At 46.5% G+C, this 11,555-nt stretch overlaps 1 pseudogene; it reads left to right on the plus strand.

Annotated features, from left to right (window-relative positions):
* The first annotated feature begins 7,082 nt into the window (after positions 1 to 7,082).
* Positions 7,083 to 8,959, plus strand: LOC102505206 (annotated as a pseudogene).
* The last annotated feature ends 2,596 nt before the right edge of the window (positions 8,960 to 11,555 follow it).

The following is an 11,555-nucleotide window of genomic DNA, read 5'->3' on the forward strand; positions in this document are numbered from 1 at the left end:
TCTACATAGTCCTTTCATGTAATATTACAAGTTGACATTATTAGATTTGTAAAAAAAAAAAAAAAAGAGAGAGAGAGATGCTATTACAGTAAATCAGCAGTTAAATTTCCAATAGAAAGAAAGAACTCTCTGGGTGACTTTTGTGGATATGATTTGTTAAGGCCCTGAGTGCAAGGCACTTAATTTGCAGTCTTTGAAAATGCTGATTGTGGCCACACTTTGGTGCTCCCACTCCTGGGAGTGTTTGCCATTATTAGCATAGTTGTGATTCGTGGAGTTCAGGGCTACACAAGAAGTTTTCTCTTGCTGATGTGGAGATGTGCCAAGGGGGCCACACAGAGACTGTGACAAAAAATGGCAGATGCCCACCACCCACGGGAGTGACCAGTCCTGCCACTTCCACAGACCACCCACCAACACTTCAGCTTCTCAGAGATCTTGTCTTAGGAACAAGCCAGACAGTGACAGTCAGCCCAAATTACTCAGGACTGAGGGTTCCTGGGACACAGGATTTTCAGTGGTAAAATCAGAAAGTCCAGGGCAAGCGGAGATGGGTTGGTCACCCGACCTCCACTCCACCCTGGCCCCAGGTCCTGAGCGGGTTCTCTTCAGAACTGGCCGCCTTGGAAACTGGGCGTTCAGACGTTCCAGCCCCTCCTCCAACCTCACCCACCCTCCTCTCTGCCCTGCCTCCTGCTCCAGAGCGCCCAACTTCTCCTCTATCATCATCTGACTCACTCCCCCAAGAAGGTGACTGACAACGTGGTGGGACTCCAGTGGAGAATAAGGCCCAGCCCTTAGGAAGCTTATGTCTTGTAAATAAGTAAACGAGCAGATTTGGAAGCCAGGTGAGCTAGCGATGCCTGTAGATTCTGCTCCATCTTGTCAGCCAGTATCCGCAGCATCCCCACTGTTTTCTATCAGAACCACAGGGCCAGCCCCGCCCTGGAGAAATTCAGTGATCATCTCTGCAGCTGAATGTTTACAGAGAAGAGCCACGACCACAAGGATTGGTCCCACCTTAAATCAGGGGTCCTCATCCTCAACTGGGCCCTCCAGCTGCGCGGGGACCCCAGCGTGGTTCTCCCTCTAACTCTCTTGTAAGCGGCTGTTTCCAGACTCTCCAGCCCCTGGAGCTCACACCTTCCATCCTCTCACTCTCAGCCAAAAAACAAAAAACAAAAAACAGCTTCCTTGAGAACCTTAAAGACTTCAAATGAGCACTCCCTCAATTACAGAATTTTCTATGCCTCTGTTCCTCCTGCTCTCCTAACACTCTCCTGTTGGGTGGCTTTCTGGCACTGCTGCCCAGTTGCAGATGTGAGCAAGACTAGGCTTATAGGAGGTAGAAGCCAGTGCTGTGGGGGAGGGGAAGGCAAGGGGGAGTTTAGGGTGTTTTTAAGAGTTGCTAATGTTCACTATTTAAAACAGCCAAGACAAGGAAGCAACCTAAATATCCATTGACAGATGACTGGATGAAGGAGATGTGGAATATTTACACAATGGAATACTACTCAGCCATAAAAAGAATAAAATAATGTCATCTGCAGCAACATGGATTGACCTGGAGATCATCATTCTAAGTGAAGTAAACCAGAAAGAGAAAGAAAAATACTGTATGATATCACTCATATGTGGTATCTTAAGAAAAAAGACACAGATGAACTTATTTACAAAACAGAAACAGATTCACAGACATAGAAAACAAACTTCCGGTTACCAAGAGGGAAAGGTGGAGGGAGGGATAAATTAGGAGTTTGGGATTAGCAGCACATTACTATATATAAAACAAATAAACAACAAGGTCCTACTGTATAGCATGGAACTATAGTTAATAGCTTGTAATGACCTATAATGGAAAAGAATCTGAAAAAGAATATATATGCATGTATATATGTATAAAACTGAGTCACTATGCTGTACACCAGAGACTAACACAATAGTGTAAGTCAACTATACTTCAATTAAAAAAAGTGTGTGTGTGTGTGTGTATGTGTATATATATATATATATACAGTGAAAAATTTAAAACCTTCCCAGCTTCCAAAACTGGGTATTTGTCACAACCACTGCGGCAAAGACCCGCTGCGCCACCTGTTGGCTACACCTGGGAACTTCACCTTGTTCAGACCTGAATCCCGGGGAGAAAGAACCCCGGGGTCCAGAAGGTGGACTCCAGGCCAGGATGTAACTGCCGGCCAGAGCCACGGTCAGCGAAGTATCCGTGGTGGACACACATGCACACCTAGCGCTGTCCTTTGAAAACACAGCGTTTTCCCACCCATGATGATTGTTTCTAAGCCAAACATAAATCCTTTATGACATTTTGCTAGTGATATTTTCATTGCATATTTACTTATTTCCATTATCTTAAATTATTTATTTATTTTCATTATTTATCCTTTAGTTATGTATAAGTAATTGTTTAATTACAGTAGGCACTGGAGTAGAACTCGTCCTATGAGCTAGGTATTTTACATACTTAAAAAAAGAATCTCATGCTGTTTTTACATCCACTCTGCAAGGAAGAAAAAGCTTCCATTCTCAACGTGGGAGCCCTGCAGCCCAGCACACTCTGAGACCAGTGTTCCAGGGCCCAGGATCAGGTAGAAGCCCAAGTGGTTCTAAGCCCAGGACTGACTCCAGCCTCCTCGCCCTCTTCTCAATGCCTGGGGGGATTGGAGGCGGACCTCTGTGGTGTTTCTTCTCTGCCTTCTGTCCTTGGCCCTGGGTGAGTGGCTGTCCCTGGCGTGGCCTCAGGCTGGGGCAGGAGCAGCTGGGACCGTGTATCAGTGGAGAATTCACTGAGTGCCCTGGGTTAGCGCTTCACAAACTGTACCTTATTAGCCCTCACACCACCCGTGGGAGGTGGAGAATTCGCTCTAATTGTCAAGTGAGAACACCTGACCAGAGTCCCCTCCCCAACCCCAGCTAGTAAACAGGTGGTGTAAAACTTACCAAGCAGAAACCTCCACTACATGGAGTCAGGAGACCAGAAGGGGGCGCTCTCACGCTGCACGAGGAATGCAGGGCCCAACGGGAGGACGATTCTTCCGTTGTGGCCACAATCCAGCCAATGAAAAGCCATGGGCCCTTTGCTTCCGACTGCCCTCCCAAATTCCTCTCCCCCTGTAGGAAAGAGTTCTCCTTCCTTTGACCGGGGCACTTGCACTTGGCTTACCTGGCTGCAGACCAAGTTGCAGTTCTCTGCTGATTCCTAATAAACCCGGGTTTTTTGGGGTGGGGGGGTTGTTAGGTTTTTGTTCTGTTTTGTTTTGCGGGAGAAGTAACTGGCAGTCCCTTTGATTTAGGTCAGCAGTGGCACCCATGCTCTGACCCACCACCCCACAGACCTACCAGGTTTCTTTGTGTCTTTTTCACTATCAAGTTGTGACTCAAATTTTGATTTTGATTCAGTCATACCTCCAAGAACAGTTAAGTCAAGCGCGGGCTCACAGCCTCCAGCCGGGCAGTAGGAGCTTTTGCCACCCTCCCCGCCCCCAGCCCTCCTCTTGGGTCCCCCTCCACGGCCCCCCACCTCCTCTTGGGTCTTTGGCTCTTGCAGCCCTCCCAGCGTCTTCGTAGCTAAGTCCCTGCAGTAAACCCTTCTTTACCGGGACTGTTTGGAGTGATTCTGCTTTCCCAACTGAACGCTGACCGATGTGCCTTTCAACACAAATCTCTTAGTTCCTCGTGGAAGGAAAAGGCATTTGTTCTCTCTTTTTCCAAGTGTCGACCAAAAAAACAAACAAACAAACAAACAAAACCACAGCATAAAAGTTGAGAACTATGTTTTATTCGGTGGATTTTCTGAGCACTTCAAGCCCAGGAGACAGTTCCTCCAACAGCTCTACGCACCTGCTCTGATGAGGTAAGGGGAGGAGCCAGGATATACAGGAGTTTTGGCAACAAAGACCAGGTAGTCAGAACATCAAAAGGTCACTACTGTTAATTAAGGAAAACCAGACATCTCAGGTTAAGGAATTTAGCGCTTTTCTGTGTGTGGGAAGATGCAAGAATCTGGGCTCATGGAAATCATTCCTTTGATGTGCACCTTAGCTCTCTAGGGCTGCTGTCCTGTGTCCAGCCTGAGTCCCCTGAGGGTACACCATCCCGGGTGGCTGCAGTGGCCGAGGACTGCAGCATTCTTGTTCACTAATATGGCAGGCAACATTTTTCATTCACACAAGTCATCGTGCAATATTTTAATAAGACCATGCTCTGGATCTATCTTATAAAAATGCCATTTTTTTATAGATAGTTTTGAAAGGATTGTGTGGTTGACCTAAAATTGTCTGTAAACAGTAAAACAAGGGTTTTTATTTGCTTTTTAACATGTATTTGTGTTATATTCATCCATGGTGTGCTACATTCTACAAAGTAGCTAGTGATTTTTTTAAAATAATGACTCAAGTAATTCTCTCTCCAGATACTGATACAGGAAAAAATGGGCCCAAGACAATGGCCGAGTCCCAGATCTCAGTCGAGTCCCTGGGATGCACCCCCATCAAGTCAGGGTCCTTGGCTTTGTGCAGGGAAGAATTCAAGAGTGAGCCATGGTAGAGTGAAGGTAGATGTATTCAGAGAGATACGTACTCTGTAGACAGAGCGCAGGCCATCTCAGAGGACAGAGAGGCCATGAGGCGCGGGGGTGGTCAACGCAAAAGTAGATTTACACACTCAGTAGACAGCGCGGGCCATCTCAAAAGGCAAGAGAAAGGCCTCGAGGTGCAGGGTTGTTAGTTTTATGGGCTCGACAACTTCTTATGATGACTAGTGGGATTATTCCAACTACTTTGGAGAAGGGGCTGGGATTCCCAGGAACTGGGCCATCACCCGCTTTTTGACCTTCTGTGGTCAGCCTTGAAACTGTCCTGGCACCTGTGGGAGTGCCATTTAGCAGTTACTATATTTCAATGAGTGTATCTTGAAGTTCAAGGTCTACTGGGGGATGAATCCTCCACCGTCTTGGTGCTAATTGCCGTCTCCTCCTTTTAATGGTTGTGCCCTGCCCCCTGCCCTCCTATCTCAATACTGTATTGAGGAAGGAAAACTCTGCCCTGCCACGAATCTGGCTGGCACAGTACTCACAGACAGAGCCAGCTGCAAGGTTAACTGGAAACAGCATTTCTCCCAAGGTCATGCTACAGCTGTAAAATGTCCTAACAGCCCTCACCGGCCCCCACCCCCGCCTTTGAGTGACTTCTGCTTCCTTAATGAGAAACCATGTTCTGAAACCCGCAGCTGTCAAAAACGTGGCTATTTGAAATCTAATCAGTGATGTTACCCCAGAACTGGGTTTTCCTCTTGGTGGGTGTTGAGCCAAAAGGCGCAACCAAGCCAGAGACCCAGAGAAGGAAGGGTTTATTACTTGCAGGAAGTAAGGGAAACACTGGGATCTTTCCCAAAGCAGTGTCTCCCCGAACAGCAAAATTGAGAAAAGTTTTAAATGAAGGGTCTACGTGTGTTCATGAAGGGGCTTGGACAGAGGAGAATTCAGCACAAAACTGGGACAAAAGAGCCCTCGCTTTAGCTGACTGAAGTCACAAGGATCAGAGAAGGCCACCGTCATCCGCCCTTAGGTTCCAGTTGATCTGGTGGTTGAGCAGCTCAAATGGGGCTCAAATTCTGTACAACAGCTCAGGAAAGAGCTTCAGGCTTCTTTACCATTGAGACAGAACTGGGAGTGTTTACAATTGATTTATTTTTTTTAAACTTTTTTTTAATTGAGTTATAGTCATTTTACAATGTTGTGTCAAATTCCAGTGTAGAGCACAATTTTTCAGTTACACATAAACATACATACTACAATTGATTTCTTACCTTTCCTATTGTTGCCTCATTGCCTGATAACTATTCTTTGTTCTTCTGTTTCCTTAATATTATTGTTACTGAGCCTTTTAACTTGTTGCATCCGAGAAAGCGAGGGGGGTCACTGACAGCTCTACTGGAGAAATCTGAGAAAATTCAGCCAAGGTTTCCCGTATCAAAGGTTCTCGCTTCTGATACAGGAAAAAATGGGGGGCGCGAGAGGATGGCTGCGTCCCAGGGATTCCCTTGGGACACGCCCCGCCAACTGAGGGTCTTTGTCTTCACGCAGGAAAGAATTCAAGAGCGAGCCACAGCTGAGCAAAAGTGCATTTATTTAGAGAGAGGCACACGCCATAGGCAGGGTGCAGGCCATCTCAGAAGTTTCCACAAAGAACGTTGGCTTCATTAATTTGGACTTAGTGAACTTCCTTGACCGGGTCATCGAGGACATCTGCCCTATGTAGAAACAATGCTAGCTCTCTGTATATAAAACTAAAATTTAAAAACTTCCATAAACTCGACAATGGTTTAAGCAACATTTATTGCTCGGCTACTTGACCAAAGTCACATGGCTGATCTGCAGCGCACCTGCTGCACTGCAGGTACGGTCTTCCTGCAGGGCAGCTTGGAAACATACCAACAGCTAAAAGATGTTCATCCTCTTTCACCTAGTAATTCTACATGTAGGAATCCATCCTGAGAAAACCACCAGAGTTGAGACGTTTTGTTTTCTGCAGCACTCGTGACATGCCAGCACATCCGTTATGACGTTGGCTACGGTGGCGTCATACGTTTAGTACATGGACTGACCGTGGACACTAGCTTATAACGCTAAGAGGCACAAAAATGTGTACGCCGTGTATACACACATCCTAATAGACCGTGATTTCCGTGGGTGGCCGCATTGTGATTTTTAATATCATCATTGTCCTTTCTTCTGTTGTTGACGGTCAGCACTTACTAATTTTATAATCAGAAACAAAAGCTAAGTCTCTTTCAGTGTTGGGTGTGTGCGATGCTGAGTTCCCAGTATGAGTAGGCCTGGGGGTGGGGGGGGTGGGCACCGAGGCACGTGGGCTCCGCTCCCCCAGGGAGGCCAACTGCCGGCCCCCTCGCCTGGGAGCGACCGTTGGGCCCCAAGGCCAGGTCCGCGGCGCCAGCAGGAACTCCATGTGGGCCGTGAAGAAAGTCCCCCGGAAGGCCACCCACAGCGACTTGTTGGCCCAGGGGCCCAGATGCACAGGAAGCAGCTCGCTGAGTCAAGTGGATGAATGCGACCGGAGGATGATCGGGAGCTCCTCCGGGCTGTTCGCGCCTCCCTGGGCAACCTGGAATGGCTGCGGACGTGTCTAAATCAGGACCGCGGAGAAATCCGGGCGGATGACAAGGGTTTCACTGCCATCCACTTTGCAGCCCAGAGCGGCAGGCTTGCATGCCTGCAGGTCTTGGTAGAGGAGTACAAGTTTCCCGTGGACCTGCCCACCAACAGTGGCCAGACACCCCTGCACCCTGTCATCCACCGTAACAACGAGGCCATGGCCCTCCCCTGCAATCACTATCTGATCACGCAAGGGGCGGCCCTCAATACTCAGACATGTGACGGCTCCACACCCCTACGCCTGGCAGCCCACCAGGGCCTGCTGAGCTGTGTGAAGCAGCTGGTACAGGATGGCACCAGTGTCCACGCCCCAGACGCCATGGGCTGCAAGCCCATTGACTACTGCAAAATATGGAACCACCGCACCTGTATCCGGTTCTTGAAGGATGCCATGTGGAAAAAGGACAAGAAAGACTGCCCGTGAGATGGGGAAACTGAAGAGGCTCAAGGACCAGCTGACCCTCACGAAGCAGGACTTCCTGGCTGAGAATCAAAAAAAGAAGCAAATTTTGAGAGAAGCTAATTTCGAGAAGTGGCTCTATCGCAAGCAGCAGCCCCAAGGCCAACCCCTGGTCCACAACACTCAGCAAGAGCCCCATACCCCACCCCGGGCCACCGCCCTCTCCAAGACCCCCACGCGCGGGGACCCCCAAGGGCTTCCACCTCTCCCCGAAGGAACGCCTTATACAGATGGGGCCCAAGCAGCCCTCAGTGACGCCTGCTGCCATCAGCAAGCAGCTCACCGGCAGGCGGCCTAAGATGTGGAATCCCAGCAACAAACTTACAAGGCCCCCCACCACCCAGATCGGCTACCCACAGGGCGTCCGCCTGGGCGTGCATCCAGACCCCAGCCCTGAGCATGACTTCAGCAACTTCCTAAAGGTGAGGGCCGATGGACCCGGACCAGGCGGCGCCCGTGCCTCGGCTGCCTTCAGAGGTGATCATCCGTGAGCTGTTCCCTTCCGTGCAGCCACACAGGATGAAGGTGCCCCAGGACTTTTCCTCTGTCACCTTGAGAGACATCCCCCAGAAGCGGCGCTCGGGTCCAGAAGGTGGCGATGGCACCTTCTGGACCGACACTGTGACCATGTGCCTGGGAGAGACGTGAGGAAGCCTTCCTGGCAGCTGTGCGAGCCCATCAAGGGCTCCCCACTCTGCCCTCCCCCAGACCACCTCCCACTTACACTTATTTCGGTACCCTCTGGACCCCAGTGAAAAAAAATAAATATAAAAACTCCCCCCCCCCCAAAAGATGATGATGATTGCTGAGACCTGTTCACGGGCAAGTGTTGTGGCCAGGCTTAGTGCACAAAATGGCTTAGGCCAAGATGGCTTCTCTTGTGCCAGAAAGCTACGCCTGGTTGTTTTCCTCCGGGACCCCTACCCTGTCCGCTTATGGTAAGAATGAAGCATTGCACTTTGCCTGGAGGATCTATGTCTTTGACATAGAGAAGCAGCCTTGATTTCCAACCCAGATGCAGGCTCCAAAGGGCTTTCTAGAAAAGACACTGTATTTTAAACTTGAACTTGTCAGGGCCCTGAGTCCGCTTTGCAGTTTAGACCCAAAGCTGACCCTTGTCTGCCTTGAGGCTATCCAAACATTGCTTCATTTATATCTTACTTAAGCTCCCTTCCCCCAAATCCTGTAATAGCCTTATCTCTTTCTTTGGTGAAATGCCCACAGCTCTGCTGGAATGCAGCCTCCCTTTCCTGGAGCCAGTAAACCTGACTTTGTTGGACTTGGGGTTTGTGCTCATGGCCTTTGGCTGAGTGAGCTAGGACGGTATCCGAAGCCCCAAATGTTTCCACTGCACGACCAGGGGGCTCCCCAGCCTCCCCCCAGCCACCGGGGAAGCCGAATTATTATTCAGAGTTGTTTCATGGGCATTCAGATAGACCAAAAGAGTAGAATGGATTGGAAGGAGTTACCTGAATTCAGAGACAGGCAAACAAGATCAAATTTATTCTCCAGCAGAGAATGCAGCTAACTTTCCCTACACCCAGATTTAGCGGCTCCCTCCCTAGGGGGCAGTGATGAGTAAATGCTTCATATCACTGACGAAGCTGTATTTCAAGGCACTGTTCTATAAGCCATGAGACCTTCTGTCTCTGGCCATTTATTATCTGTTGACTTAATCAGAACTACTTGGTAAGTTTCGGGCTGCCCTGGCTTGGCGATCAACCATTTCCATACAGTCTGCTTAGTTGATTAAGATTGTATCTGTGATTAAGATTGTGACTGTGTAACAAATTTCCCCCAAACTTGGCAGCTTAGCATAATGCTTATTATCCCACACAGTTGCTAAGGCCTGACATTCTCATTATATGCATTGCTAGAATTTTTAGGGAATTAAATCCAGATAAAAATAAAGTCGATACTATTCCTATGTGAATGGAGATATTACCTATTTAAATTAATATGATTACAAGCTTGTCAACGCTCGTTGCTGTGTATGTTTTAGCATCAGCTTATTCATAACCCTCAGGTCTAGGATACAAATGCGATTTATCCTGGGAGCCATCACCCATGAAAATTGTACGGTTCAGAAGTAGAGCCAGTTTATAACAACATCAAATTGTTTTAGGGAAACATATCAACTACCTGCTCATTATGTGCCCAAAGAAAAACTAGATGGGAGATATACAGAGAGAGAAATATAGATATGTACATATAAAGTAGTGGTCTCATTAGTTTAGGGTCCTAAAGTAACTGTTTGCTTTATATAATAACCTCTGTTGCAATGGTTGGTTAATGTAAATCAGCCTCTTTCTTCTGATAGGTTGTCTTTAGTAACAATAGAAAAGGTAAAGAGGAAAGACCTTTTGAAGTCTTTTCTAAGGTGAATGGTATTTTATTTGTTCCAATTGGTATATTTCTGTATTTGACATAAAACTTAATGTGCATTCTGTCAGTATTTTTCAGACACCTCATCAGGACCTAATAAAAAAATAAGGCAGCGTGGAGTATGTACTGGCTGAGTCCAGGGCAATGGACTCAGACAGACTTGAGCTTAAAGACTGGCTACACCACTTACTAGCGTGTGACCTTGGATGACCTAGGCTCTCCAACCCTTCATTTTATCAAGAGTAAAGTGGGAATAATAATACATATGTGCCATAGGGTTGTTTTGAAGACTAAATGAGATGTGTAAGTAAAACCCTCTTAGCACTGTGCCTGGCATATCAGAACCATTCTTTGAGTAGTAGCTCTAATTATTATACTCAGTCAACCCATGAAAAAGGCAGTGTGGCCATACACAAATCTAAAGCAGCTTTATACGCCCATTGGTTGACTTGAAAAGCTCAAAATACCGTTAATACAAAATAAGTAACTGTAAGAATAGCACTCAGTCTTGATCCTTTGCACATCTTTTTTTCTTTTATTTTTCCATTCGTGTGATACACCTTTGTCTATCTTTCATTTTTAGAAAAACTTAAAATATGTATGAGTAGGTTTCTTGTTTGTATGAGGGAAGCTGAATTATTACTTTGGGTCTAGTTTTGTTACCCAAAGTCAAAGTCTTGTTCTTTTAGCTAGTGAGTTAAGCTCATTCGTGTTTATTGATGTAGCTGATATGTATAATCTTAACTCATTATAATGTTTTATAATGATGTGTATTTTATTTGCTGTGCTTTTTTTTTTTTTCTACAAGATGTGCATTCTTTACTCTTGTTTAAATATTTTGGGGATTTAGAAAGGTTCATATTTTTGTGCCAGTGGTCACCTTTGTACTTAATGCCTTTTTTCTTCTGCAATGCCTAATCTGCTGTTAATTCCACCCAGTGTACTGTTCATCTCTAGAATTCCCACTTGTGTCTTTTTTATATCTCCCTTGTCTCTGTGTAACAGATTCAATCTTTTCCTTCTCGGACATTTTAAACAGTTATATGAACTGTTTGCTTCATCAACTAATTCTATCATCTTGTCATTTCTGGGTCTGTTTCTGTTGATTGATTTATATCCTCACTACACGTTGTGTTTTCATCCTCCTTGGCATGCTTGGCAGTTTTTGGTTGAATAAGAGAATACCAGCATTTTGAATTGAATGTTGGATTGAATATTGTATCTTGTTGGATGCTAGATGTTTTTGTATTCCTGTAAATATCTGTGAGCTTTGTTTGGGGATGAAGTTCAGTTATTTAGAAACAGTTTGATTCTTCCATATCTTTTTTTTTTTTTTGAGATTGGTTAGATGGAACCAGGGCAGCCTTTAGTCTAAAGTTAATATTGCCCCATGACTGAGGCAATAACCTCCTGAGTACTCTGTTCAATGTGCCATGAATTATGAAGCTCTGCCCTCTGGCTAGTGCACACAGGGACAGTTACTAGCCCTGTGTGAGTTCCCAGGTTGAGTCCCTTTAATTC

This window comes from Camelus ferus, chromosome 28, assembly GCF_009834535.1.
Source record: "Camelus ferus isolate YT-003-E chromosome 28, BCGSAC_Cfer_1.0, whole genome shotgun sequence".
NCBI lineage: Eukaryota > Metazoa > Chordata > Mammalia > Artiodactyla > Camelidae > Camelus > Camelus ferus.